The 24,245-nt window shown below is 53.7% G+C and overlaps 48 non-coding genes across 48 annotated transcripts; all 48 read left to right on the top strand.

Annotated features, from left to right (window-relative positions):
• The first annotated feature begins 225 nt into the window (after positions 1 to 225).
• On the top strand, positions 226 to 307 carry Trnal-uag (transfer RNA leucine (anticodon UAG)). The gene has a single exon. It is a non-coding gene; the product is annotated as a tRNA-Leu (tRNA).
• A 445-nt stretch (positions 308 to 752) lies between these two features.
• Positions 753 to 824, top strand: Trnae-cuc (transfer RNA glutamic acid (anticodon CUC)). The gene has a single exon. It is a non-coding gene; the product is annotated as a tRNA-Glu (tRNA).
• Positions 825 to 1,210: 386 nt separating this feature from the next.
• On the top strand, positions 1,211 to 1,282 carry Trnah-gug (transfer RNA histidin (anticodon GUG)). The gene has a single exon. It is a non-coding gene; the product is annotated as a tRNA-His (tRNA).
• Positions 1,283 to 1,735: 453 nt separating this feature from the next.
• Positions 1,736 to 1,817, top strand: Trnal-uag (transfer RNA leucine (anticodon UAG)). The gene has a single exon. It is a non-coding gene; the product is annotated as a tRNA-Leu (tRNA).
• Positions 1,818 to 2,262: 445 nt separating this feature from the next.
• Positions 2,263 to 2,334, top strand: Trnae-cuc (transfer RNA glutamic acid (anticodon CUC)). The gene has a single exon. It is a non-coding gene; the product is annotated as a tRNA-Glu (tRNA).
• Positions 2,335 to 2,720: 386 nt separating this feature from the next.
• On the top strand, positions 2,721 to 2,792 carry Trnah-gug (transfer RNA histidin (anticodon GUG)). Its single transcript has one exon. It is a non-coding gene; the product is annotated as a tRNA-His (tRNA).
• A 453-nt stretch (positions 2,793 to 3,245) lies between these two features.
• Trnal-uag (transfer RNA leucine (anticodon UAG)) lies at positions 3,246 to 3,327 on the top strand. Its single transcript has one exon. It is a non-coding gene; the product is annotated as a tRNA-Leu (tRNA).
• A 445-nt stretch (positions 3,328 to 3,772) lies between these two features.
• On the top strand, positions 3,773 to 3,844 carry Trnae-cuc (transfer RNA glutamic acid (anticodon CUC)). The gene has a single exon. It is a non-coding gene; the product is annotated as a tRNA-Glu (tRNA).
• A 386-nt stretch (positions 3,845 to 4,230) lies between these two features.
• Positions 4,231 to 4,302, top strand: Trnah-gug (transfer RNA histidin (anticodon GUG)). Its single transcript has one exon. It is a non-coding gene; the product is annotated as a tRNA-His (tRNA).
• Positions 4,303 to 4,755: 453 nt separating this feature from the next.
• Positions 4,756 to 4,837, top strand: Trnal-uag (transfer RNA leucine (anticodon UAG)). The gene has a single exon. It is a non-coding gene; the product is annotated as a tRNA-Leu (tRNA).
• Positions 4,838 to 5,282: 445 nt separating this feature from the next.
• Positions 5,283 to 5,354, top strand: Trnae-cuc (transfer RNA glutamic acid (anticodon CUC)). Its single transcript has one exon. It is a non-coding gene; the product is annotated as a tRNA-Glu (tRNA).
• A 386-nt stretch (positions 5,355 to 5,740) lies between these two features.
• Trnah-gug (transfer RNA histidin (anticodon GUG)) lies at positions 5,741 to 5,812 on the top strand. Its single transcript has one exon. It is a non-coding gene; the product is annotated as a tRNA-His (tRNA).
• A 453-nt stretch (positions 5,813 to 6,265) lies between these two features.
• Positions 6,266 to 6,347, top strand: Trnal-uag (transfer RNA leucine (anticodon UAG)). Its single transcript has one exon. It is a non-coding gene; the product is annotated as a tRNA-Leu (tRNA).
• A 445-nt stretch (positions 6,348 to 6,792) lies between these two features.
• On the top strand, positions 6,793 to 6,864 carry Trnae-cuc (transfer RNA glutamic acid (anticodon CUC)). The gene has a single exon. It is a non-coding gene; the product is annotated as a tRNA-Glu (tRNA).
• Positions 6,865 to 7,250: 386 nt separating this feature from the next.
• Positions 7,251 to 7,322, top strand: Trnah-gug (transfer RNA histidin (anticodon GUG)). The gene has a single exon. It is a non-coding gene; the product is annotated as a tRNA-His (tRNA).
• Positions 7,323 to 7,775: 453 nt separating this feature from the next.
• On the top strand, positions 7,776 to 7,857 carry Trnal-uag (transfer RNA leucine (anticodon UAG)). Its single transcript has one exon. It is a non-coding gene; the product is annotated as a tRNA-Leu (tRNA).
• Positions 7,858 to 8,302: 445 nt separating this feature from the next.
• Trnae-cuc (transfer RNA glutamic acid (anticodon CUC)) lies at positions 8,303 to 8,374 on the top strand. The gene has a single exon. It is a non-coding gene; the product is annotated as a tRNA-Glu (tRNA).
• A 386-nt stretch (positions 8,375 to 8,760) lies between these two features.
• Positions 8,761 to 8,832, top strand: Trnah-gug (transfer RNA histidin (anticodon GUG)). The gene has a single exon. It is a non-coding gene; the product is annotated as a tRNA-His (tRNA).
• Positions 8,833 to 9,285: 453 nt separating this feature from the next.
• Trnal-uag (transfer RNA leucine (anticodon UAG)) lies at positions 9,286 to 9,367 on the top strand. Its single transcript has one exon. It is a non-coding gene; the product is annotated as a tRNA-Leu (tRNA).
• A 445-nt stretch (positions 9,368 to 9,812) lies between these two features.
• Trnae-cuc (transfer RNA glutamic acid (anticodon CUC)) lies at positions 9,813 to 9,884 on the top strand. Its single transcript has one exon. It is a non-coding gene; the product is annotated as a tRNA-Glu (tRNA).
• A 386-nt stretch (positions 9,885 to 10,270) lies between these two features.
• Trnah-gug (transfer RNA histidin (anticodon GUG)) lies at positions 10,271 to 10,342 on the top strand. The gene has a single exon. It is a non-coding gene; the product is annotated as a tRNA-His (tRNA).
• Positions 10,343 to 10,795: 453 nt separating this feature from the next.
• Positions 10,796 to 10,877, top strand: Trnal-uag (transfer RNA leucine (anticodon UAG)). The gene has a single exon. It is a non-coding gene; the product is annotated as a tRNA-Leu (tRNA).
• Positions 10,878 to 11,322: 445 nt separating this feature from the next.
• Trnae-cuc (transfer RNA glutamic acid (anticodon CUC)) lies at positions 11,323 to 11,394 on the top strand. Its single transcript has one exon. It is a non-coding gene; the product is annotated as a tRNA-Glu (tRNA).
• Positions 11,395 to 11,780: 386 nt separating this feature from the next.
• Positions 11,781 to 11,852, top strand: Trnah-gug (transfer RNA histidin (anticodon GUG)). The gene has a single exon. It is a non-coding gene; the product is annotated as a tRNA-His (tRNA).
• Positions 11,853 to 12,305: 453 nt separating this feature from the next.
• On the top strand, positions 12,306 to 12,387 carry Trnal-uag (transfer RNA leucine (anticodon UAG)). The gene has a single exon. It is a non-coding gene; the product is annotated as a tRNA-Leu (tRNA).
• Positions 12,388 to 12,832: 445 nt separating this feature from the next.
• On the top strand, positions 12,833 to 12,904 carry Trnae-cuc (transfer RNA glutamic acid (anticodon CUC)). Its single transcript has one exon. It is a non-coding gene; the product is annotated as a tRNA-Glu (tRNA).
• A 386-nt stretch (positions 12,905 to 13,290) lies between these two features.
• Positions 13,291 to 13,362, top strand: Trnah-gug (transfer RNA histidin (anticodon GUG)). Its single transcript has one exon. It is a non-coding gene; the product is annotated as a tRNA-His (tRNA).
• Positions 13,363 to 13,815: 453 nt separating this feature from the next.
• On the top strand, positions 13,816 to 13,897 carry Trnal-uag (transfer RNA leucine (anticodon UAG)). The gene has a single exon. It is a non-coding gene; the product is annotated as a tRNA-Leu (tRNA).
• A 445-nt stretch (positions 13,898 to 14,342) lies between these two features.
• Positions 14,343 to 14,414, top strand: Trnae-cuc (transfer RNA glutamic acid (anticodon CUC)). Its single transcript has one exon. It is a non-coding gene; the product is annotated as a tRNA-Glu (tRNA).
• Positions 14,415 to 14,800: 386 nt separating this feature from the next.
• On the top strand, positions 14,801 to 14,872 carry Trnah-gug (transfer RNA histidin (anticodon GUG)). Its single transcript has one exon. It is a non-coding gene; the product is annotated as a tRNA-His (tRNA).
• Positions 14,873 to 15,325: 453 nt separating this feature from the next.
• Trnal-uag (transfer RNA leucine (anticodon UAG)) lies at positions 15,326 to 15,407 on the top strand. The gene has a single exon. It is a non-coding gene; the product is annotated as a tRNA-Leu (tRNA).
• Positions 15,408 to 15,852: 445 nt separating this feature from the next.
• Trnae-cuc (transfer RNA glutamic acid (anticodon CUC)) lies at positions 15,853 to 15,924 on the top strand. Its single transcript has one exon. It is a non-coding gene; the product is annotated as a tRNA-Glu (tRNA).
• Positions 15,925 to 16,310: 386 nt separating this feature from the next.
• Trnah-gug (transfer RNA histidin (anticodon GUG)) lies at positions 16,311 to 16,382 on the top strand. The gene has a single exon. It is a non-coding gene; the product is annotated as a tRNA-His (tRNA).
• A 453-nt stretch (positions 16,383 to 16,835) lies between these two features.
• Positions 16,836 to 16,917, top strand: Trnal-uag (transfer RNA leucine (anticodon UAG)). Its single transcript has one exon. It is a non-coding gene; the product is annotated as a tRNA-Leu (tRNA).
• A 445-nt stretch (positions 16,918 to 17,362) lies between these two features.
• Positions 17,363 to 17,434, top strand: Trnae-cuc (transfer RNA glutamic acid (anticodon CUC)). Its single transcript has one exon. It is a non-coding gene; the product is annotated as a tRNA-Glu (tRNA).
• Positions 17,435 to 17,820: 386 nt separating this feature from the next.
• Positions 17,821 to 17,892, top strand: Trnah-gug (transfer RNA histidin (anticodon GUG)). Its single transcript has one exon. It is a non-coding gene; the product is annotated as a tRNA-His (tRNA).
• A 453-nt stretch (positions 17,893 to 18,345) lies between these two features.
• On the top strand, positions 18,346 to 18,427 carry Trnal-uag (transfer RNA leucine (anticodon UAG)). The gene has a single exon. It is a non-coding gene; the product is annotated as a tRNA-Leu (tRNA).
• A 445-nt stretch (positions 18,428 to 18,872) lies between these two features.
• Trnae-cuc (transfer RNA glutamic acid (anticodon CUC)) lies at positions 18,873 to 18,944 on the top strand. Its single transcript has one exon. It is a non-coding gene; the product is annotated as a tRNA-Glu (tRNA).
• A 386-nt stretch (positions 18,945 to 19,330) lies between these two features.
• Positions 19,331 to 19,402, top strand: Trnah-gug (transfer RNA histidin (anticodon GUG)). Its single transcript has one exon. It is a non-coding gene; the product is annotated as a tRNA-His (tRNA).
• A 453-nt stretch (positions 19,403 to 19,855) lies between these two features.
• Trnal-uag (transfer RNA leucine (anticodon UAG)) lies at positions 19,856 to 19,937 on the top strand. The gene has a single exon. It is a non-coding gene; the product is annotated as a tRNA-Leu (tRNA).
• Positions 19,938 to 20,382: 445 nt separating this feature from the next.
• Trnae-cuc (transfer RNA glutamic acid (anticodon CUC)) lies at positions 20,383 to 20,454 on the top strand. Its single transcript has one exon. It is a non-coding gene; the product is annotated as a tRNA-Glu (tRNA).
• Positions 20,455 to 20,840: 386 nt separating this feature from the next.
• Positions 20,841 to 20,912, top strand: Trnah-gug (transfer RNA histidin (anticodon GUG)). Its single transcript has one exon. It is a non-coding gene; the product is annotated as a tRNA-His (tRNA).
• Positions 20,913 to 21,365: 453 nt separating this feature from the next.
• Trnal-uag (transfer RNA leucine (anticodon UAG)) lies at positions 21,366 to 21,447 on the top strand. The gene has a single exon. It is a non-coding gene; the product is annotated as a tRNA-Leu (tRNA).
• Positions 21,448 to 21,892: 445 nt separating this feature from the next.
• Positions 21,893 to 21,964, top strand: Trnae-cuc (transfer RNA glutamic acid (anticodon CUC)). The gene has a single exon. It is a non-coding gene; the product is annotated as a tRNA-Glu (tRNA).
• A 386-nt stretch (positions 21,965 to 22,350) lies between these two features.
• Positions 22,351 to 22,422, top strand: Trnah-gug (transfer RNA histidin (anticodon GUG)). Its single transcript has one exon. It is a non-coding gene; the product is annotated as a tRNA-His (tRNA).
• Positions 22,423 to 22,875: 453 nt separating this feature from the next.
• Positions 22,876 to 22,957, top strand: Trnal-uag (transfer RNA leucine (anticodon UAG)). Its single transcript has one exon. It is a non-coding gene; the product is annotated as a tRNA-Leu (tRNA).
• Positions 22,958 to 23,402: 445 nt separating this feature from the next.
• Trnae-cuc (transfer RNA glutamic acid (anticodon CUC)) lies at positions 23,403 to 23,474 on the top strand. The gene has a single exon. It is a non-coding gene; the product is annotated as a tRNA-Glu (tRNA).
• A 386-nt stretch (positions 23,475 to 23,860) lies between these two features.
• Trnah-gug (transfer RNA histidin (anticodon GUG)) lies at positions 23,861 to 23,932 on the top strand. The gene has a single exon. It is a non-coding gene; the product is annotated as a tRNA-His (tRNA).
• The last annotated feature ends 313 nt before the right edge of the window (positions 23,933 to 24,245 follow it).

A 24,245-nucleotide genomic window follows, 5' to 3' on the forward strand; every position in this document is an offset into this window, starting at 1 on the left:
TTCGAAACATGGTCACGGCACGAAAACGTCTCTTGATGCTGTCTCCTTAACTGCGACAGCTACAGACAAGTGGCGTCGCTACCATACGGCGGGCACGGCATTTTCTTGTTGTGGACGGCCTAAAGAGATGCTTCCAGTGGACATGGCACGGCGATTGCCAAGATACTTCCATTTCGAAGTGACCTTTGTAGTACAAATGAAACGTTTTGCCGGTGCTGCTGCAACGGTAACGTGGCCGAGCGGTCTAAGGCGCTGGTTTTAGGCACCAGTCTCTTCGGAGGCGTGGGTTCGAATCCCACCGTTGCCAATTTTGACGTCTCATTTTTGTGCCGATGCGGTGTGTTCTCGTGGGGTAGGACGCAGCTCTTGTGACGCGCGTGTTGTGTAGGTAGCGTGGCCGAGCGGTCTCAGGCGCTGGTATCAGGCACCAGTCTCTTCGGAGGCGTGGGTTCCAAACCCACAGGTGCCAAACGTGTAATGTAGCCTGTGTCGTAGACAGCTGCACTCTTTGCCCGCAAAGAAAACGGCACAACAAGGCGTGAGCGTCTGTTTCGTGAATTGTCGTAGAACAGTGCGTGGTGCAACGACAGGATTTGTAGGCGCCTTTTGCTCTCATCATTGCTGGCGTTCGTCTCCACGAAATGCGTCCGGAGCACGCCGCTCTATAACGCGCGAGAGTGGATTTTTTTACACTTGTCGTCGATTAACCGTGGGTTGCTGCTGCGTTCGCTGGAGGAGCGCTGCCGTCGTTATCCGGTGTGGTCTAGTGGCTAGGATACCTGGCTCTCACCCAGGAGGCCCGGGTTCGATTCCCGGTACCGGAAGTGCGCGTTTTTGTTGCTCCTCTTATGCGACTTGTCTCGACTTTGCTCGACTGACGCTACGCTGACGCGTGCACAAAGCCACGTTAAGTATGATTCGTTGCAACACCTGACGGCGAGAGAGATGCGGCGTCTATCCACTTGTTATCCAGCCACATACCGGTACCTGTTGTCAAGAGGCTTGGAGGTCTGCAACACATTGCCACGGAGGTGGATGCAGCTAACCACTGTAGTTAGTGTACTGACAGCGCAGGCACGTTCATTTGCTCGCATGCATGTGATGGAGATCGTGTCTGCCACTGCTGTGGCGTACACCTTGGCCTAGGCTTTGCTGTGTATCGACACTTGCATTCCAGCCAGCTGCTTCCGTGGGCGCCTCCGTGGCCATGGCCGTGATCGTCTAGTGGTTAGGACATTGCGTTGTGGCCGCAATAACCCAGGTTCGAATCCTGGTCACGGCAATTTTTGAAAGTTTTTCCTTGCTGCCATTGCATTGACGATAGTGCACGAGTACCCGAAATCACAGTGCTTCCTTGGTTTTTCACTCGTGTTCCGCAGGCCGCAGTCCGTACTACCACTTCATCACAAGTGCAATCTTCTTGAGCTCACATATGTCTGTTACATGGAACATTCTAGCTCCGCCTGACAGGTACAGCTATGATACTTTAGTGGTTACGGAAAGCCCAGGTTTCGAAACATGGTCACGGCACGAAAACGTCTCTTGATGCTGTCTCCTTAACTGCGACAGCTACAGACAAGTGGCGTCGCTACCATACGGCGGGCACGGCATTTTCTTGTTGTGGACGGCCTAAAGAGATGCTTCCAGTGGACATGGCACGGCGATTGCCAAGATACTTCCATTTCGAAGTGACCTTTGTAGTACAAATGAAACGTTTTGCCGGTGCTGCTGCAACGGTAACGTGGCCGAGCGGTCTAAGGCGCTGGTTTTAGGCACCAGTCTCTTCGGAGGCGTGGGTTCGAATCCCACCGTTGCCAATTTTGACGTCTCATTTTTGTGCCGATGCGGTGTGTTCTCGTGGGGTAGGACGCAGCTCTTGTGACGCGCGTGTTGTGTAGGTAGCGTGGCCGAGCGGTCTCAGGCGCTGGTATCAGGCACCAGTCTCTTCGGAGGCGTGGGTTCCAAACCCACAGGTGCCAAACGTGTAATGTAGCCTGTGTCGTAGACAGCTGCACTCTTTGCCCGCAAAGAAAACGGCACAACAAGGCGTGAGCGTCTGTTTCGTGAATTGTCGTAGAACAGTGCGTGGTGCAACGACAGGATTTGTAGGCGCCTTTTGCTCTCATCATTGCTGGCGTTCGTCTCCACGAAATGCGTCCGGAGCACGCCGCTCTATAACGCGCGAGAGTGGATTTTTTTACACTTGTCGTCGATTAACCGTGGGTTGCTGCTGCGTTCGCTGGAGGAGCGCTGCCGTCGTTATCCGGTGTGGTCTAGTGGCTAGGATACCTGGCTCTCACCCAGGAGGCCCGGGTTCGATTCCCGGTACCGGAAGTGCGCGTTTTTGTTGCTCCTCTTATGCGACTTGTCTCGACTTTGCTCGACTGACGCTACGCTGACGCGTGCACAAAGCCACGTTAAGTATGATTCGTTGCAACACCTGACGGCGAGAGTGATGCGGCGTCTATCCACTTGTTATCCAGCCACATACCGGTACCTGTTGTCAAGAGGCTTGGAGGTCTGCAACACATTGCCACGGAGGTGGATGCAGCTAACCACTGTAGTTAGTGTACTGACAGCGCAGGCACGTTCATTTGCTCGCATGCATGTGATGGAGATCGTGTCTGCCACTGCTGTGGCGTACACCTTGGCCTAGGCTTTGCTGTGTATCGACACTTGCATTCCAGCCAGCTGCTTCCGTGGGCGCCTCCGTGGCCATGGCCGTGATCGTCTAGTGGTTAGGACATTGCGTTGTGGCCGCAATAACCCAGGTTCGAATCCTGGTCACGGCAATTTTTGAAAGTTTTTCCTTGCTGCCATTGCATTGACGATAGTGCACGAGTACCCGAAATCACAGTGCTTCCTTGGTTTTTCACTCGTGTTCCGCAGGCCGCAGTCCGTACTACCACTTCATCACAAGTGCAATCTTCTTGAGCTCACATATGTCTGTTACATGGAACATTCTAGCTCCGCCTGACAGGTACAGCTATGATACTTTAGTGGTTACGGAAAGCCCAGGTTTCGAAACATGGTCACGGCACGAAAACGTCTCTTGATGCTGTCTCCTTAACTGCGACAGCTACAGACAAGTGGCGTCGCTACCATACGGCGGGCACGGCATTTTCTTGTTGTGGACGGCCTAAAGAGATGCTTCCAGTGGACATGGCACGGCGATTGCCAAGATACTTCCATTTCGAAGTGACCTTTGTAGTACAAATGAAACGTTTTGCCGGTGCTGCTGCAACGGTAACGTGGCCGAGCGGTCTAAGGCGCTGGTTTTAGGCACCAGTCTCTTCGGAGGCGTGGGTTCGAATCCCACCGTTGCCAATTTTGACGTCTCATTTTTGTGCCGATGCGGTGTGTTCTCGTGGGGTAGGACGCAGCTCTTGTGACGCGCGTGTTGTGTAGGTAGCGTGGCCGAGCGGTCTCAGGCGCTGGTATCAGGCACCAGTCTCTTCGGAGGCGTGGGTTCCAAACCCACAGGTGCCAAACGTGTAATGTAGCCTGTGTCGTAGACAGCTGCACTCTTTGCCCGCAAAGAAAACGGCACAACAAGGCGTGAGCGTCTGTTTCGTGAATTGTCGTAGAACAGTGCGTGGTGCAACGACAGGATTTGTAGGCGCCTTTTGCTCTCATCATTGCTGGCGTTCGTCTCCACGAAATGCGTCCGGAGCACGCCGCTCTATAACGCGCGAGAGTGGATTTTTTTACACTTGTCGTCGATTAACCGTGGGTTGCTGCTGCGTTCGCTGGAGGAGCGCTGCCGTCGTTATCCGGTGTGGTCTAGTGGCTAGGATACCTGGCTCTCACCCAGGAGGCCCGGGTTCGATTCCCGGTACCGGAAGTGCGCGTTTTTGTTGCTCCTCTTATGCGACTTGTCTCGACTTTGCTCGACTGACGCTACGCTGACGCGTGCACAAAGCCACGTTAAGTATGATTCGTTGCAACACCTGACGGCGAGAGAGATGCGGCGTCTATCCACTTGTTATCCAGCCACATACCGGTACCTGTTGTCAAGAGGCTTGGAGGTCTGCAACACATTGCCACGGAGGTGGATGCAGCTAACCACTGTAGTTAGTGTACTGACAGCGCAGGCACGTTCATTTGCTCGCATGCATGTGATGGAGATCGTGTCTGCCACTGCTGTGGCGTACACCTTGGCCTAGGCTTTGCTGTGTATCGACACTTGCATTCCAGCCAGCTGCTTCCGTGGGCGCCTCCGTGGCCATGGCCGTGATCGTCTAGTGGTTAGGACATTGCGTTGTGGCCGCAATAACCCAGGTTCGAATCCTGGTCACGGCAATTTTTGAAAGTTTTTCCTTGCTGCCATTGCATTGACGATAGTGCACGAGTACCCGAAATCACAGTGCTTCCTTGGTTTTTCACTCGTGTTCCGCAGGCCGCAGTCCGTACTACCACTTCATCACAAGTGCAATCTTCTTGAGCTCACATATGTCTGTTACATGGAACATTCTAGCTCCGCCTGACAGGTACAGCTATGATACTTTAGTGGTTACGGAAAGCCCAGGTTTCGAAACATGGTCACGGCACGAAAACGTCTCTTGATGCTGTCTCCTTAACTGCGACAGCTACAGACAAGTGGCGTCGCTACCATACGGCGGGCACGGCATTTTCTTGTTGTGGACGGCCTAAAGAGATGCTTCCAGTGGACATGGCACGGCGATTGCCAAGATACTTCCATTTCGAAGTGACCTTTGTAGTACAAATGAAACGTTTTGCCGGTGCTGCTGCAACGGTAACGTGGCCGAGCGGTCTAAGGCGCTGGTTTTAGGCACCAGTCTCTTCGGAGGCGTGGGTTCGAATCCCACCGTTGCCAATTTTGACGTCTCATTTTTGTGCCGATGCGGTGTGTTCTCGTGGGGTAGGACGCAGCTCTTGTGACGCGCGTGTTGTGTAGGTAGCGTGGCCGAGCGGTCTCAGGCGCTGGTATCAGGCACCAGTCTCTTCGGAGGCGTGGGTTCCAAACCCACAGGTGCCAAACGTGTAATGTAGCCTGTGTCGTAGACAGCTGCACTCTTTGCCCGCAAAGAAAACGGCACAACAAGGCGTGAGCGTCTGTTTCGTGAATTGTCGTAGAACAGTGCGTGGTGCAACGACAGGATTTGTAGGCGCCTTTTGCTCTCATCATTGCTGGCGTTCGTCTCCACGAAATGCGTCCGGAGCACGCCGCTCTATAACGCGCGAGAGTGGATTTTTTTACACTTGTCGTCGATTAACCGTGGGTTGCTGCTGCGTTCGCTGGAGGAGCGCTGCCGTCGTTATCCGGTGTGGTCTAGTGGCTAGGATACCTGGCTCTCACCCAGGAGGCCCGGGTTCGATTCCCGGTACCGGAAGTGCGCGTTTTTGTTGCTCCTCTTATGCGACTTGTCTCGACTTTGCTCGACTGACGCTACGCTGACGCGTGCACAAAGCCACGTTAAGTATGATTCGTTGCAACACCTGACGGCGAGAGAGATGCGGCGTCTATCCACTTGTTATCCAGCCACATACCGGTACCTGTTGTCAAGAGGCTTGGAGGTCTGCAACACATTGCCACGGAGGTGGATGCAGCTAACCACTGTAGTTAGTGTACTGACAGCGCAGGCACGTTCATTTGCTCGCATGCATGTGATGGAGATCGTGTCTGCCACTGCTGTGGCGTACACCTTGGCCTAGGCTTTGCTGTGTATCGACACTTGCATTCCAGCCAGCTGCTTCCGTGGGCGCCTCCGTGGCCATGGCCGTGATCGTCTAGTGGTTAGGACATTGCGTTGTGGCCGCAATAACCCAGGTTCGAATCCTGGTCACGGCAATTTTTGAAAGTTTTTCCTTGCTGCCATTGCATTGACGATAGTGCACGAGTACCCGAAATCACAGTGCTTCCTTGGTTTTTCACTCGTGTTCCGCAGGCCGCAGTCCGTACTACCACTTCATCACAAGTGCAATCTTCTTGAGCTCACATATGTCTGTTACATGGAACATTCTAGCTCCGCCTGACAGGTACAGCTATGATACTTTAGTGGTTACGGAAAGCCCAGGTTTCGAAACATGGTCACGGCACGAAAACGTCTCTTGATGCTGTCTCCTTAACTGCGACAGCTACAGACAAGTGGCGTCGCTACCATACGGCGGGCACGGCATTTTCTTGTTGTGGACGGCCTAAAGAGATGCTTCCAGTGGACATGGCACGGCGATTGCCAAGATACTTCCATTTCGAAGTGACCTTTGTAGTACAAATGAAACGTTTTGCCGGTGCTGCTGCAACGGTAACGTGGCCGAGCGGTCTAAGGCGCTGGTTTTAGGCACCAGTCTCTTCGGAGGCGTGGGTTCGAATCCCACCGTTGCCAATTTTGACGTCTCATTTTTGTGCCGATGCGGTGTGTTCTCGTGGGGTAGGACGCAGCTCTTGTGACGCGCGTGTTGTGTAGGTAGCGTGGCCGAGCGGTCTCAGGCGCTGGTATCAGGCACCAGTCTCTTCGGAGGCGTGGGTTCCAAACCCACAGGTGCCAAACGTGTAATGTAGCCTGTGTCGTAGACAGCTGCACTCTTTGCCCGCAAAGAAAACGGCACAACAAGGCGTGAGCGTCTGTTTCGTGAATTGTCGTAGAACAGTGCGTGGTGCAACGACAGGATTTGTAGGCGCCTTTTGCTCTCATCATTGCTGGCGTTCGTCTCCACGAAATGCGTCCGGAGCACGCCGCTCTATAACGCGCGAGAGTGGATTTTTTTACACTTGTCGTCGATTAACCGTGGGTTGCTGCTGCGTTCGCTGGAGGAGCGCTGCCGTCGTTATCCGGTGTGGTCTAGTGGCTAGGATACCTGGCTCTCACCCAGGAGGCCCGGGTTCGATTCCCGGTACCGGAAGTGCGCGTTTTTGTTGCTCCTCTTATGCGACTTGTCTCGACTTTGCTCGACTGACGCTACGCTGACGCGTGCACAAAGCCACGTTAAGTATGATTCGTTGCAACACCTGACGGCGAGAGAGATGCGGCGTCTATCCACTTGTTATCCAGCCACATACCGGTACCTGTTGTCAAGAGGCTTGGAGGTCTGCAACACATTGCCACGGAGGTGGATGCAGCTAACCACTGTAGTTAGTGTACTGACAGCGCAGGCACGTTCATTTGCTCGCATGCATGTGATGGAGATCGTGTCTGCCACTGCTGTGGCGTACACCTTGGCCTAGGCTTTGCTGTGTATCGACACTTGCATTCCAGCCAGCTGCTTCCGTGGGCGCCTCCGTGGCCATGGCCGTGATCGTCTAGTGGTTAGGACATTGCGTTGTGGCCGCAATAACCCAGGTTCGAATCCTGGTCACGGCAATTTTTGAAAGTTTTTCCTTGCTGCCATTGCATTGACGATAGTGCACGAGTACCCGAAATCACAGTGCTTCCTTGGTTTTTCACTCGTGTTCCGCAGGCCGCAGTCCGTACTACCACTTCATCACAAGTGCAATCTTCTTGAGCTCACATATGTCTGTTACATGGAACATTCTAGCTCCGCCTGACAGGTACAGCTATGATACTTTAGTGGTTACGGAAAGCCCAGGTTTCGAAACATGGTCACGGCACGAAAACGTCTCTTGATGCTGTCTCCTTAACTGCGACAGCTACAGACAAGTGGCGTCGCTACCATACGGCGGGCACGGCATTTTCTTGTTGTGGACGGCCTAAAGAGATGCTTCCAGTGGACATGGCACGGCGATTGCCAAGATACTTCCATTTCGAAGTGACCTTTGTAGTACAAATGAAACGTTTTGCCGGTGCTGCTGCAACGGTAACGTGGCCGAGCGGTCTAAGGCGCTGGTTTTAGGCACCAGTCTCTTCGGAGGCGTGGGTTCGAATCCCACCGTTGCCAATTTTGACGTCTCATTTTTGTGCCGATGCGGTGTGTTCTCGTGGGGTAGGACGCAGCTCTTGTGACGCGCGTGTTGTGTAGGTAGCGTGGCCGAGCGGTCTCAGGCGCTGGTATCAGGCACCAGTCTCTTCGGAGGCGTGGGTTCCAAACCCACAGGTGCCAAACGTGTAATGTAGCCTGTGTCGTAGACAGCTGCACTCTTTGCCCGCAAAGAAAACGGCACAACAAGGCGTGAGCGTCTGTTTCGTGAATTGTCGTAGAACAGTGCGTGGTGCAACGACAGGATTTGTAGGCGCCTTTTGCTCTCATCATTGCTGGCGTTCGTCTCCACGAAATGCGTCCGGAGCACGCCGCTCTATAACGCGCGAGAGTGGATTTTTTTACACTTGTCGTCGATTAACCGTGGGTTGCTGCTGCGTTCGCTGGAGGAGCGCTGCCGTCGTTATCCGGTGTGGTCTAGTGGCTAGGATACCTGGCTCTCACCCAGGAGGCCCGGGTTCGATTCCCGGTACCGGAAGTGCGCGTTTTTGTTGCTCCTCTTATGCGACTTGTCTCGACTTTGCTCGACTGACGCTACGCTGACGCGTGCACAAAGCCACGTTAAGTATGATTCGTTGCAACACCTGACGGCGAGAGAGATGCGGCGTCTATCCACTTGTTATCCAGCCACATACCGGTACCTGTTGTCAAGAGGCTTGGAGGTCTGCAACACATTGCCACGGAGGTGGATGCAGCTAACCACTGTAGTTAGTGTACTGACAGCGCAGGCACGTTCATTTGCTCGCATGCATGTGATGGAGATCGTGTCTGCCACTGCTGTGGCGTACACCTTGGCCTAGGCTTTGCTGTGTATCGACACTTGCATTCCAGCCAGCTGCTTCCGTGGGCGCCTCCGTGGCCATGGCCGTGATCGTCTAGTGGTTAGGACATTGCGTTGTGGCCGCAATAACCCAGGTTCGAATCCTGGTCACGGCAATTTTTGAAAGTTTTTCCTTGCTGCCATTGCATTGACGATAGTGCACGAGTACCCGAAATCACAGTGCTTCCTTGGTTTTTCACTCGTGTTCCGCAGGCCGCAGTCCGTACTACCACTTCATCACAAGTGCAATCTTCTTGAGCTCACATATGTCTGTTACATGGAACATTCTAGCTCCGCCTGACAGGTACAGCTATGATACTTTAGTGGTTACGGAAAGCCCAGGTTTCGAAACATGGTCACGGCACGAAAACGTCTCTTGATGCTGTCTCCTTAACTGCGACAGCTACAGACAAGTGGCGTCGCTACCATACGGCGGGCACGGCATTTTCTTGTTGTGGACGGCCTAAAGAGATGCTTCCAGTGGACATGGCACGGCGATTGCCAAGATACTTCCATTTCGAAGTGACCTTTGTAGTACAAATGAAACGTTTTGCCGGTGCTGCTGCAACGGTAACGTGGCCGAGCGGTCTAAGGCGCTGGTTTTAGGCACCAGTCTCTTCGGAGGCGTGGGTTCGAATCCCACCGTTGCCAATTTTGACGTCTCATTTTTGTGCCGATGCGGTGTGTTCTCGTGGGGTAGGACGCAGCTCTTGTGACGCGCGTGTTGTGTAGGTAGCGTGGCCGAGCGGTCTCAGGCGCTGGTATCAGGCACCAGTCTCTTCGGAGGCGTGGGTTCCAAACCCACAGGTGCCAAACGTGTAATGTAGCCTGTGTCGTAGACAGCTGCACTCTTTGCCCGCAAAGAAAACGGCACAACAAGGCGTGAGCGTCTGTTTCGTGAATTGTCGTAGAACAGTGCGTGGTGCAACGACAGGATTTGTAGGCGCCTTTTGCTCTCATCATTGCTGGCGTTCGTCTCCACGAAATGCGTCCGGAGCACGCCGCTCTATAACGCGCGAGAGTGGATTTTTTTACACTTGTCGTCGATTAACCGTGGGTTGCTGCTTCGTTCGCTGGAGGAGCGCTGCCGTCGTTATCCGGTGTGGTCTAGTGGCTAGGATACCTGGCTCTCACCCAGGAGGCCCGGGTTCGATTCCCGGTACCGGAAGTGCGCGTTTTTGTTGCTCCTCTTATGCGACTTGTCTCGACTTTGCTCGACTGACGCTACGCTGACGCGTGCACAAAGCCACGTTAAGTATGATTCGTTGCAACACCTGACGGCGAGAGAGATGCGGCGTCTATCCACTTGTTATCCAGCCACATACCGGTACCTGTTGTCAAGAGGCTTGGAGGTCTGCAACACATTGCCACGGAGGTGGATGCAGCTAACCACTGTAGTTAGTGTACTGACAGCGCAGGCACATTCATTTGCTCGCATGCATGTGATGGAGATCGTGTCTGCCACTGCTGTGGCGTACACCTTGGCCTAGGCTTTGCTGTGTATCGACACTTGCATTCCAGCCAGCTGCTTCCGTGGGCGCCTCCGTGGCCATGGCCGTGATCGTCTAGTGGTTAGGACATTGCGTTGTGGCCGCAATAACCCAGGTTCGAATCCTGGTCACGGCAATTTTTGAAAGTTTTTCCTTGCTGCCATTGCATTGACGATAGTGCACGAGTACCCGAAATCACAGTGCTTCCTTGGTTTTTCACTCGTGTTCCGCAGGCCGCAGTCCGTACTACCACTTCATCACAAGTGCAATCTTCTTGAGCTCACATATGTCTGTTACATGGAACATTCTAGCTCCGCCTGACAGGTACAGCTATGATACTTTAGTGGTTACGGAAAGCCCAGGTTTCGAAACATGGTCACGGCACGAAAACGTCTCTTGATGCTGTCTCCTTAACTGCGACAGCTACAGACAAGTGGCGTCGCTACCATACGGCGGGCACGGCATTTTCTTGTTGTGGACGGCCTAAAGAGATGCTTCCAGTGGACATGGCACGGCGATTGCCAAGATACTTCCATTTCGAAGTGACCTTTGTAGTACAAATGAAACGTTTTGCCGGTGCTGCTGCAACGGTAACGTGGCCGAGCGGTCTAAGGCGCTGGTTTTAGGCACCAGTCTCTTCGGAGGCGTGGGTTCGAATCCCACCGTTGCCAATTTTGACGTCTCATTTTTGTGCCGATGCGGTGTGTTCTCGTGGGGTAGGACGCAGCTCTTGTGACGCGCGTGTTGTGTAGGTAGCGTGGCCGAGCGGTCTCAGGCGCTGGTATCAGGCACCAGTCTCTTCGGAGGCGTGGGTTCCAAACCCACAGGTGCCAAACGTGTAATGTAGCCTGTGTCGTAGACAGCTGCACTCTTTGCCCGCAAAGAAAACGGCACAACAAGGCGTGAGCGTCTGTTTCGTGAATTGTCGTAGAACAGTGCGTGGTGCAACGACAGGATTTGTAGGCGCCTTTTGCTCTCATCATTGCTGGCGTTCGTCTCCACGAAATGCGTCCGGAGCACGCCGCTCTATAACGCGCGAGAGTGGATTTTTTTACACTTGTCGTCGATTAACCGTGGGTTGCTGCTGCGTTCGCTGGAGGAGCGCTGCCGACGTTATCCGGTGTGGTCTAGTGGCTAGGATACCTGGCTCTCACCCAGGAGGCCCGGGTTCGATTCCCGGTACCGGAAGTGCGCGTTTTTGTTGCTCCTCTTATGCGACTTTTCTCGACTTTGCTCGACTGCCGCTACGCTGACGCGTGCACAAAGCCACGTTAAGTATGATTCGTTGCAACACCTGACGGCGAGAGAGATGCGGCGTCTATCCACTTGTTATCCAGCCACATACCGGTACCTGTTGTCAAGAGGCTTGGAGGTCTGCAACACATTGCCACGGAGGTGGATGCAGCTAACCACTGTAGTTAGTGTACTGACAGCGCAGGCACGTTCATTTGCTCGCATGCATGTGATGGAGATCGTGTCTGCCACTGCTGTGGCGTACACCTTGGCCTAGGCTTTGCTGTGTATCGACACTTGCATTCCAGCCAGCTGCTTCCGTGGGCGCCTCCGTGGCCATGGCCGTGATCGTCTAGTGGTTAGGACATTGCGTTGTGGCCGCAATAACCCAGGTTCGAATCCTGGTCACGGCAATTTTTGAAAGTTTTTCCTTGCTGCCATTGCATTGACGATAGTGCACGAGTACCCGAAATCACAGTGCTTCCTTGGTTTTTCACTCGTGTTCCGCAGGCCGCAGTCCGTACTACCACTTCATCACAAGTGCAATCTTCTTGAGCTCACATATGTCTGTTACATGGAACATTCTAGCTCCGCCTGACAGGTACAGCTATGATACTTTAGTGGTTACGGAAAGCCCAGGTTTCGAAACATGGTCACGGCACGAAAACGTCTCTTGATGCTGTCTCCTTAACTGCGACAGCTACAGACAAGTGGCGTCGCTACCATACGGCGGGCACGGCATTTTCTTGTTGTGGACGGCCTAAAGAGATGCTTCCAGTGGACATGGCACGGCGATTGCCAAGATACTTCCATTTCGAAGTGACCTTTGTAGTACAAATGAAACGTTTTGCCGGTGCTGCTGCAACGGTAACGTGGCCGAGCGGTCTAAGGCGCTGGTTTTAGGCACCAGTCTCTTCGGAGGCGTGGGTTCGAATCCCACCGTTGCCAATTTTGACGTCTCATTTTTGTGCCGATGCGGTGTGTTCTCGTGGGGTAGGACGCAGCTCTTGTGACGCGCGTGTTGTGTAGGTAGCGTGGCCGAGCGGTCTCAGGCGCTGGTATCAGGCACCAGTCTCTTCGGAGGCGTGGGTTCCAAACCCACAGGTGCCAAACGTGTAATGTAGCCTGTGTCGTAGACAGCTGCACTCTTTGCCCGCAAAGAAAACGGCACAACAAGGCGTGAGCGTCTGTTTCGTGAATTGTCGTAGAACAGTGCGTGGTGCAACGACAGGATTTGTAGGCGCCTTTTGCTCTCATCATTGCTGGCGTTCGTCTCCACGAAATGCGTCCGGAGCACGCCGCTCTATAACGCGCGAGAGTGGATTTTTTTACACTTGTCGTCGATTAACCGTGGGTTGCTGCTGCGTTCGCTGGAGGAGCGCTGCCGTCGTTATCCAGTGTGGTCTAGTGGCTAGGATACCTGGCTCTCACCCAGGAGGCCCGGGTTCGATTCCCGGTACCGGAAGTGCGCGTTTTTGTTGCTCCTCTTATGCGACTTGTCTCGACTTTGCTCGACTGACGCTACGCTGACGCGTGCACAAAGCCACGTTAAGTATGATTCGTTGCAACACCTGACGGCGAGAGAGATGCGGCGTCTATCCACTTGTTATCCAGCCACATACCGGTACCTGTTGTCAAGAGGCTTGGAGGTCTGCAACACATTGCCACGGAGGTGGATGCAGCTAACCACTGTAGTTAGTGTACTGACAGCGCAGGCACGTTCATTTGCTCGCATGCATGTGATGGAGATCGTGTCTGCCACTGCTGTGGCGTACACCTTGGCCTAGGCTTTGCTGTGTATCGACACTTGCATTCCAGCCAGCTGCTTCCGTGGGCGCCTCCGTGGCCATGGCCGTGATCGTCTAGTGGTTAGGACATTGCGTTGTGGCCGCAATAACCCAGGTTCGAATCCTGGTCACGGCAATTTTTGAAAGTTTTTCCTTGCTGCCATTGCATTGACGATAGTGCACGAGTACCCGAAATCACAGTGCTTCCTTGGTTTTTCACTCGTGTTCCGCAGGCCGCAGTCCGTACTACCACTTCATCACAAGTGCAATCTTCTTGAGCTCACATATGTCTGTTACATGGAACATTCTAGCTCCGCCTGACAGGTACAGCTATGATACTTTAGTGGTTACGGAAAGCCCAGGTTTCGAAACATGGTCACGGCACGAAAACGTCTCTTGATGCTGTCTCCTTAACTGCGACAGCTACAGACAAGTGGCGTCGCTACCATACGGCGGGCACGGCATTTTCTTGTTGTGGACGGCCTAAAGAGATGCTTCCAGTGGACATGGCACGGCGATTGCCAAGATACTTCCATTTCGAAGTGACCTTTGTAGTACAAATGAAACGTTTTGCCGGTGCTGCTGCAACGGTAACGTGGCCGAGCGGTCTAAGGCGCTGGTTTTAGGCACCAGTCTCTTCGGAGGCGTGGGTTCGAATCCCACCGTTGCCAATTTTGACGTCTCATTTTTGTGCCGATGCGGTGTGTTCTCGTGGGGTAGGACGCAGCTCTTGTGACGCGCGTGTTGTGTAGGTAGCGTGGCCGAGCGGTCTCAGGCGCTGGTATCAGGCACCAGTCTCTTCGGAGGCGTGGGTTCCAAACCCACAGGTGCCAAACGTGTAATGTAGCCTGTGTCGTAGACAGCTGCACTCTTTGCCCGCAAAGAAAACGGCACAACAAGGCGTGAGCGTCTGTTTCGTGAATTGTCGTAGAACAGTGCGTGGTGCAACGACAGGATTTGTAGGCGCCTTTTGCTCTCATCATTGCTGGCGTTCGTCTCCACGAAATGCGTCCGGAGCACGCCGCTCTATAACGCGCGAGAGTGGATTTTTTTACACTTGTCGTCGATTAACCGTGGGTTGCTGCTGCGTTCGCTGGAGGAGCGCTGCCGTCGTTATCCAGTGTGGTCTAGTGGCTAGGATACCTGGCTCTCACCCAGGAGGCCCGGGTTCGATTCCCGGTACCGGAAGTGCGCGTTTTTGTTGCTCCTCTTATGCGACTTGTCTCGACTTTGCTCGACTGACGCTACGCTGACGCGTGCACAAAGCCACGTTAAGTATGATTCGTTGCAACACCTGACGGCGAGAGAGATGCGGCGTCTATCCACTTGTTATCCAGCCACATACCGGTACCTGTTGTCAAGAGGCTTGGAGGTCTGCAACACATTGCCACGGAGGTGGATGCAGCTAACCACTGTAGTTAGTGTACTGACAGCGCAGGCACATTCATTTGCTCGCATGCATGTGATGGAGATCGTGTCTGCCACTGCTGTGGCGTACACCTTGGCCTAGGCTTTGCTGTGTATCGACACTTGCATTCCAGCCAGCTGCTTCCGTGGGCGCCTCCGTGGCCATGGCCGTGATCGTCTAGTGGTTAGGACATTGCGTTGTGGCCGCAATAACCCAGGTTCGAATCCTGGTCACGGCAATTTTTGAAAGTTTTTCCTTGCTGCCATTGCATTGACGATAGTGCACGAGTACCCGAAATCACAGTGCTTCCTTGGTTTTTCACTCGTGTTCCGCAGGCCGCAGTCCGTACTACCACTTCATCACAAGTGCAATCTTCTTGAGCTCACATATGTCTGTTACATGGAACATTCTAGCTCCGCCTGACAGGTACAGCTATGATACTTTAGTGGTTACGGAAAGCCCAGGTTTCGAAACATGGTCACGGCACGAAAACGTCTCTTGATGCTGTCTCCTTAACTGCGACAGCTACAGACAAGTGGCGTCGCTACCATACGGCGGGCACGGCATTTTCTTGTTGTGGACGGCCTAAAGAGATGCTTCCAGTGGACATGGCACGGCGATTGCCAAGATACTTCCATTTCGAAGTGACCTTTGTAGTACAAATGAAACGTTTTGCCGGTGCTGCTGCAACGGTAACGTGGCCGAGCGGTCTAAGGCGCTGGTTTTAGGCACCAGTCTCTTCGGAGGCGTGGGTTCGAATCCCACCGTTGCCAATTTTGACGTCTCATTTTTGTGCCGATGCGGTGTGTTCTCGTGGGGTAGGACGCAGCTCTTGTGACGCGCGTGTTGTGTAGGTAGCGTGGCCGAGCGGTCTCAGGCGCTGGTATCAGGCACCAGTCTCTTCGGAGGCGTGGGTTCCAAACCCACAGGTGCCAAACGTGTAATGTAGCCTGTGTCGTAGACAGCTGCACTCTTTGCCCGCAAAGAAAACGGCACAACAAGGCGTGAGCGTCTGTTTCGTGAATTGTCGTAGAACAGTGCGTGGTGCAACGACAGGATTTGTAGGCGCCTTTTGCTCTCATCATTGCTGGCGTTCGTCTCCACGAAATGCGTCCGGAGCACGCCGCTCTATAACGCGCGAGAGTGGATTTTTTTACACTTGTCGTCGATTAACCGTGGGTTGCTGCTGCGTTCGCTGGAGGAGCGCTGCCGACGTTATCCGGTGTGGTCTAGTGGCTAGGATACCTGGCTCTCACCCAGGAGGCCCGGGTTCGATTCCCGGTACCGGAAGTGCGCGTTTTTGTTGCTCCTCTTATGCGACTTTTCTCGACTTTGCTCGACTGCCGCTACGCTGACGCGTGCACAAAGCCACGTTAAGTATGATTCGTTGCAACACCTGACGGCGAGAGAGATGCGGCGTCTATCCACTTGTTATCCAGCCACATACCGGTACCTGTTGTCAAGAGGCTTGGAGGTCTGCAACACATTGCCACGGAGGTGGATGCAGCTAACCACTGTAGTTAGTGTACTGACAGCGCAGGCACGTTCATTTGCTCGCATGCATGTGATGGAGATCGTGTCTGCCACTGCTGTGGCGTACACCTTGGCCTAGGCTTTGCTGTGTATCGACACTTGCATTCCAGCCAGCTGCTTCCGTGGGCGCCTCCGTGGCCATGGCCGTGATCGTCTAGTGGTTAGGACATTGCGTTGTGGCCGCAATAACCCAGGTTCGAATCCTGGTCACGGCAATTTTTGAAAGTTTTTCCTTGCTGCCATTGCATTGACGATAGTGCACGAGTACCCGAAATCACAGTGCTTCCTTGGTTTTTCACTCGTGTTCCGCAGGCCGCAGTCCGTACTACCACTTCATCACAAGTGCAATCTTCTTGAGCTCACATATGTCTGTTACATGGAACATTCTAGCTCCGCCTGACAGGTACAGCTATGATACTTTAGTGGTTACGGAAAGCCCAGGTTTCGAAACATGGTCACGGCACGAAAACGTCTCTTGATGCTGTCTCCTTAACTGCGACAGCTACAGACAAGTGGCGTCGCTACCATACGGCGGGCACGGCATTTTCTTGTTGTGGACGGCCTAAAGAGATGCTTCCAGTGGACATGGCACGGCGATTGCCAAGATACTTCCATTTCGAAGTGACCTTTGTAGTACAAATGAAACGTTTTGCCGGTGCTGCTGCAACGGTAACGTGGCCGAGCGGTCTAAGGCGCTGGTTTTAGGCACCAGTCTCTTCGGAGGCGTGGGTTCGAATCCCACCGTTGCCAATTTTGACGTCTCATTTTTGTGCCGATGCGGTGTGTTCTCGTGGGGTAGGACGCAGCTCTTGTGACGCGCGTGTTGTGTAGGTAGCGTGGCCGAGCGGTCTCAGGCGCTGGTATCAGGCACCAGTCTCTTCGGAGGCGTGGGTTCCAAACCCACAGGTGCCAAACGTGTAATGTAGCCTGTGTCGTAGACAGCTGCACTCTTTGCCCGCAAAGAAAACGGCACAACAAGGCGTGAGCGTCTGTTTCGTGAATTGTCGTAGAACAGTGCGTGGTGCAACGACAGGATTTGTAGGCGCCTTTTGCTCTCATCATTGCTGGCGTTCGTCTCCACGAAATGCGTCCGGAGCACGCCGCTCTATAACGCGCGAGAGTGGATTTTTTTACACTTGTCGTCGATTAACCGTGGGTTGCTGCTGCGTTCGCTGGAGGAGCGCTGCCGTCGTTATCCAGTGTGGTCTAGTGGCTAGGATACCTGGCTCTCACCCAGGAGGCCCGGGTTCGATTCCCGGTACCGGAAGTGCGCGTTTTTGTTGCTCCTCTTATGCGACTTGTCTCGACTTTGCTCGACTGACGCTACGCTGACGCGTGCACAAAGCCACGTTAAGTATGATTCGTTGCAACACCTGACGGCGAGAGAGATGCGGCGTCTATCCACTTGTTATCCAGCCACATACCGGTACCTGTTGTCAAGAGGCTTGGAGGTCTGCAACACATTGCCACGGAGGTGGATGCAGCTAACCACTGTAGTTAGTGTACTGACAGCGCAGGCACATTCATTTGCTCGCATGCATGTGATGGAGATCGTGTCTGCCACTGCTGTGGCGTACACCTTGGCCTAGGCTTTGCTGTGTATCGACACTTGCATTCCAGCCAGCTGCTTCCGTGGGCGCCTCCGTGGCCATGGCCGTGATCGTCTAGTGGTTAGGACATTGCGTTGTGGCCGCAATAACCCAGGTTCGAATCCTGGTCACGGCAATTTTTGAAAGTTTTTCCTTGCTGCCATTGCATTGACGATAGTGCACGAGTACCCGAAATCACAGTGCTTCCTTGGTTTTTCACTCGTGTTCCGCAGGCCGCAGTCCGTACTACCACTTCATCACAAGTGCAATCTTCTTGAGCTCACATATGTCTGTTACATGGAACATTCTAGCTCCGCCTGACAGGTACAGCTATGATACTTTAGTGGTTACGGAAAGCCCAGGTTTCGAAACATGGTCACGGCACGAAAACGTCTCTTGATGCTGTCTCCTTAACTGCGACAGCTACAGACAAGTGGCGTCGCTACCATACGGCGGGCACGGCATTTTCTTGTTGTGGACGGCCTAAAGAGATGCTTCCAGTGGACATGGCACGGCGATTGCCAAGATACTTCCATTTCGAAGTGACCTTTGTACTACAAATGAAACGTTTTGCCGGTGCTGCTGCAACGGTAACGTGGCCGAGCGGTCTAAGGCGCTGGTTTTAGGCACCAGTCTCTTCGGAGGCGTGGGTTCGAATCCCATCGTTGCCAATTTTGACGTCTCATTTTTGTGCCGATGCGGTGTGTTCTCGTGGGGTAGGACGCAGCTCTTGTGACGCGCGTGTTGTGTAGGTAGCGTGGCCGAGCGGTCTCAGGCGCTGGTATCAGGCACCAGTCTCTTCGGAGGCGTGGGTTCCAAACCCACAGGTGCCAAACGTGTAATGTAGCCTGTGTCGTAGACAGCTGCACTCTTTGCCCGCAAAGAAAACGGCACAACAAGGCGTGAGCGTCTGTTTCGTGAATTGTCGTAGAACAGTGCGTGGTGCAACGACAGGATTTGTAGGCGCCTTTTGCTCTCATCATTGCTGGCGTTCGTCTCCACGAAATGCGTCCGGAGCACGCCGCTCTATAACGCGCGAGAGTGGATTTTTTTACACTTGTCGTCGATTAACCGTGGGTTGCTGCTGCGTTCGCTGGAGGAGCGCTGCCGTCGTTATCCGGTGTGGTCTAGTGGCTAGGATACCTGGCTCTCACCCAGGAGGCCCGGGTTCGATTCCCGGTACCGGAAGTGCGCGTTTTTGTTGCTCCTCTTATGCGACTTGTCTCGACTTTGCTCGACTGACGCTACGCTGACGCGTGCACAAAGCCACGTTAAGTATGATTCGTTGCAACACCTGACGGCGAGAGAGATGCGGCGTCTATCCACTTGTTATCCAGCCACATACCGGTACCTGTTGTCAAGAGGCTTGGAGGTCTGCAACACATTGCCACGGAGGTGGATGCAGCTAACCACTGTAGTTAGTGTACTGACAGCGCAGGCACGTTCATTTGCTCGCATGCATGTGATGGAGATCGTGTCTGCCACTGCTGTGGCGTACACCTTGGCCTAGGCTTTGCTGTGTATCGACACTTGCATTCCAGCCAGCTGCTTCCGTGGGCGCCTCCGTGGCCATGGCCGTGATCGTCTAGTGGTTAGGACATTGCGTTGTGGCCGCAATAACCCAGGTTCGAATCCTGGTCACGGCAATTTTTGAAAGTTTTTCCTTGCTGCCATTGCATTGACGATAGTGCACGAGTACCCGAAATCACAGTGCTTCCTTGGTTTTTCACTCGTGTTCCGCAGGCCGCAGTCCGTACTACCACTTCATCACAAGTGCAATCTTCTTGAGCTCACATATGTCTGTTACATGGAACATTCTAGCTCCGCCTGACAGGTACAGCTATGATACTTTAGTGGTTACGGAAAGCCCAGGTTTCGAAACATGGTCACGGCACGAAAACGTCTCTTGATGCTGTCTCCTTAACTGCGACAGCTACAGACAAGTGGCGTCGCTACCATACGGCGGGCACGGCATTTTCTTGTTGTGGACGGCCTAAAGAGATGCTTCCAGTGGACATGGCACGGCGATTGCCAAGATACTTCCATTTCGAAGTGACCTTTGTAGTACAAATGAAACGTTTTGCCGGTGCTGCTGCAACGGTAACGTGGCCGAGCGGTCTAAGGCGCTGGTTTTAGGCACCAGTCTCTTCGGAGGCGTGGGTTCGAATCCCACCGTTGCCAATTTTGACGTCTCATTTTTGTGCCGATGCGGTGTGTTCTCGTGGGGTAGGACGCAGCTCTTGTGACGCGCGTGTTGTGTAGGTAGCGTGGCCGAGCGGTCTCAGGCGCTGGTATCAGGCACCAGTCTCTTCGGAGGCGTGGGTTCCAAACCCACAGGTGCCAAACGTGTAATGTAGCCTGTGTCGTAGACAGCTGCACTCTTTGCCCGCAAAGAAAACGGCACAACAAGGCGTGAGCGTCTGTTTCGTGAATTGTCGTAGAACAGTGCGTGGTGCAACGACAGGATTTGTAGGCGCCTTTTGCTCTCATCATTGCTGGCGTTCGTCTCCACGAAATGCGTCCGGAGCACGCCGCTCTATAACGCGCGAGAGTGGATTTTTTTACACTTGTCGTCGATTAACCGTGGGTTGCTGCTGCGTTCGCTGGAGGAGCGCTGCCGTCGTTATCCAGTGTGGTCTAGTGGCTAGGATACCTGGCTCTCACCCAGGAGGCCCGGGTTCGATTCCCGGTACCGGAAGTGCGCGTTTTTGTTGCTCCTCTTATGCGACTTGTCTCGACTTTGCTCGACTGACGCTACGCTGACGCGTGCACAAAGCCACGTTAAGTATGATTCGTTGCAACACCTGACGGCGAGAGAGATGCGGCGTCTATCCACTTGTTATCCAGCCACATACCGGTACCTGTCGTCAAGAGGCTTGGAGGTCTGCAACACATTGCCACGGAGGTGGATGCAGCTAACCACTGTAGTTAGTGTACTGACAGCGCAGGCACATTCATTTGCTCGCATGCATGTGATGGAGATCGTGTCTGCCACTGCTGTGGCGTACACCTTGGCCTAGGCTTTGCTGTGTATCGACACTTGCATTCCAGCCAGCTGCTTCCGTGGGCGCCTCCGTGGCCATGGCCGTGATCGTCTAGTGGTTAGGACATTGCGTTGTGGCCGCAATAACCCAGGTTCGAATCCTGGTCACGGCAATTTTTGAAAGTTTTTCCTTGCTGCCATTGCATTGACGATAGTGCACGAGTACCCGAAATCACAGTGCTTCCTTGGTTTTTCACTCGTGTTCCGCAGGCCGCAGTCCGTACTACCACTTCATCACAAGTGCAATCTTCTTGAGCTCACATATGTCTGTTACATGGAACATTCTAGCTCCGCCTGACAGGTACAGCTATGATACTTTAGTGGTTACGGAAAGCCCAGGTTTCGAAACATGGTCACGGCACGAAAACGTCTCTTGATGCTGTCTCCTTAACTGCGACAGCTACAGACAAGTGGCGTCGCTACCATACGGCGGGCACGGCATTTTCTTGTTGTGGACGGCCTAAAGAGATGCTTCCAGTGGACATGGCACGGCGATTGCCAAGATACTTCCATTTCGAAGTGACCTTTGTAGTACAAATGAAACGTTTTGCCGGTGCTGCTGCAACGGTAACGTGGCCGAGCGGTCTAAGGCGCTGGTTTTAGGCACCAGTCTCTTCGGAGGCGTGGGTTCGAATCCCACCGTTGCCAATTTTGACGTCTCATTTTTGTGCCGATGCGGTGTGTTCTCGTGGGGTAGGACGCAGCTCTTGTGACGCGCGTGTTGTGTAGGTAGCGTGGCCGAGCGGTCTCAGGCGCTGGTATCAGGCACCAGTCTCTTCGGAGGCGTGGGTTCCAAACCCACAGGTGCCAAACGTGTAATGTAGCCTGTGTCGTAGACAGCTGCACTCTTTGCCCGCAAAGAAAACGGCACAACAAGGCGTGAACGTCTGTTTCGTGAATTGTCGTAGAACAGTGCGTGGTGCAACGACAGGATTTGTAGGCGCCTTTTGCTCTCATCATTGCTGGCGTTCGTCTCCACGAAATGCGTCCGGAGCACGCCGCTCTATAACGCGCGAGAGTGGATTTTTTTACACTTGTCGTCGATTAACCGTGGGTTGCTGCTGCGTTCGCTGGAGGAGCGCTGCCGTCGTTATCCGGTGTGGTCTAGTGGCTAGGATACCTGGCTCTCACCCAGGAGGCCCGGGTTCGATTCCCGGTACCGGAAGTGCGCGTTTTTGTTGCTCCTCTTATGCGACTTGTCTCGACTTTGCTCGACTGACGCTACGCTGACGCGTGCACAAAGCCACGTTAAGTATGATTCGTTGCAACACCTGACGGCGAGAGAGATGCGGCGTCTATCCACTTGTTATCCAGCCACATACCGGTACCTGTTGTCAAGAGGCTTGGAGGTCTGCAACACATTGCCACGGAGGTGGATGCAGCTAACCACTGTAGTTAGTGTACTGACAGCGCAGGCACGTTCATTTGCTCGCATGCATGTGATGGAGATCGTGTCTGCCACTGCTGTGGCGTACACCTTGGCCTAGGCTTTGCTGTGTATCGACACTTGCATTCCAGCCAGCTGCTTCCGTGGGCGCCTCCGTGGCCATGGCCGTGATCGTCTAGTGGTTAGGACATTGCGTTGTGGCCGCAATAACCCAGGTTCGAATCCTGGTCACGGCAATTTTTGAAAGTTTTTCCTTGCTGCCATTGCATTGACGATAGTGCACGAGTACCCGAAATCACAGTGCTTCCTTGGTTTTTCACTCGTGTTCCGCAGGCCGCAGTCCGTACTACCACTTCATCACAAGTGCAATCTTCTTGAGCTCACATATGTCTGTTACATGGAACATTCTAGCTCCGCCTGACAGGTACAGCTATGATACTTTAGTGGTTACGGAAAGCCCAGGTTTCGAAACATGGTCACGGCACGAAAACGTCTCTTGATGCTGTCTCCTTAACTGCGACAGCTACAGACAAGTGGCGTCGCTACCATACGGCGGGCACGGCATTTTCTTGTTGTGGACGGCCTAAAGAGATGCTTCCAGTGGACATGGCACGGCGATTGCCAAGATACTTCCATTTCGAAGTGACCTTTGTAGTACAAATGAAACGTTTTGCCGGTGCTGCTGCAACGGTAACGTGGCCGAGCGGTCTAAGGCGCTGGTTTTAGGCACCAGTCTCTTCGGAGGCGTGGGTTCGAATCCCACCGTTGCCAATTTTGACGTCTCATTTTTGTGCCGATGCGGTGTGTTCTCGTGGGGTAGGACGCAGCTCTTGTGACGCGCGTGTTGTGTAGGTAGCGTGGCCGAGCGGTCTCAGGCGCTGGTATCAGGCACCAGTCTCTTCGGAGGCGTGGGTTCCAAACCCACAGGTGCCAAACGTGTAATGTAGCCTGTGTCGTAGACAGCTGCACTCTTTGCCCGCAAAGAAAACGGCACAACAAGGCGTGAGCGTCTGTTTCGTGAATTGTCGTAGAACAGTGCGTGGTGCAACGACAGGATTTGTAGGCGCCTTTTGCTCTCATCATTGCTGGCGTTCGTCTCCACGAAATGCGTCCGGAGCACGCCGCTCTATAACGCGCGAGAGTGGATTTTTTTACACTTGTCGTCGATTAACCGTGGGTTGCTGCTGCGTTCGCTGGAGGAGCGCTGCCGTCGTTATCCAGTGTGGTCTAGTGGCTAGGATACCTGGCTCTCACCCAGGAGGCCCGGGTTCGATTCCCGGTACCGGAAGTGCGCGTTTTTGTTGCTCCTCTTATGCGACTTGTCTCGACTTTGCTCGACTGACGCTACGCTGACGCGTGCACAAAGCCACGTTAAGTATGATTCGTTGCAACACCTGACGGCGAGAGAGATGCGGCGTCTATCCACTTGTTATCCAGCCACATACCGGTACCTGTTGTCAAGAGGCTTGGAGGTCTGCAACACATTGCCACGGAGGTGGATGCAGCTAACCACTGTAGTTAGTGTACTGACAGCGCAGGCACGTTCATTTGCTCGCATGCATGTGATGGAGATCGTGTCTGCCACTGCTGTGGCGTACACCTTGGCCTAGGCTTTGCTGTGTATCGACACTTGCATTCCAGCCAGCTGCTTCCGTGGGCGCCTCCGTGGCCATGGCCGTGATCGTCTAGTGGTTAGGACATTGCGTTGTGGCCGCAATAACCCAGGTTCGAATCCTGGTCACGGCAATTTTTGAAAGTTTTTCCTTGCTGCCATTGCATTGACGATAGTGCACGAGTACCCGAAATCACAGTGCTTCCTTGGTTTTTCACTCGTGTTCCGCAGGCCGCAGTCCGTACTACCACTTCATCACAAGTGCAATCTTCTTGAGCTCACATATGTCTGTTACATGGAACATTCTAGCTCCGCCTGACAGGTACAGCTATGATACTTTAGTGGTTACGGAAAGCCCAGGTTTCGAAACATGGTCACGGCACGAAAACGTCTCTTGATGCTGTCTCCTTAACTGCGACAGCTACAGACAAGTGGCGTCGCTACCAT

Source organism: Schistocerca gregaria, chromosome 1 (genome assembly GCF_023897955.1).
Source record: "Schistocerca gregaria isolate iqSchGreg1 chromosome 1, iqSchGreg1.2, whole genome shotgun sequence".
In the NCBI taxonomy this organism is placed as follows: domain Eukaryota; kingdom Metazoa; phylum Arthropoda; class Insecta; order Orthoptera; family Acrididae; genus Schistocerca; species Schistocerca gregaria.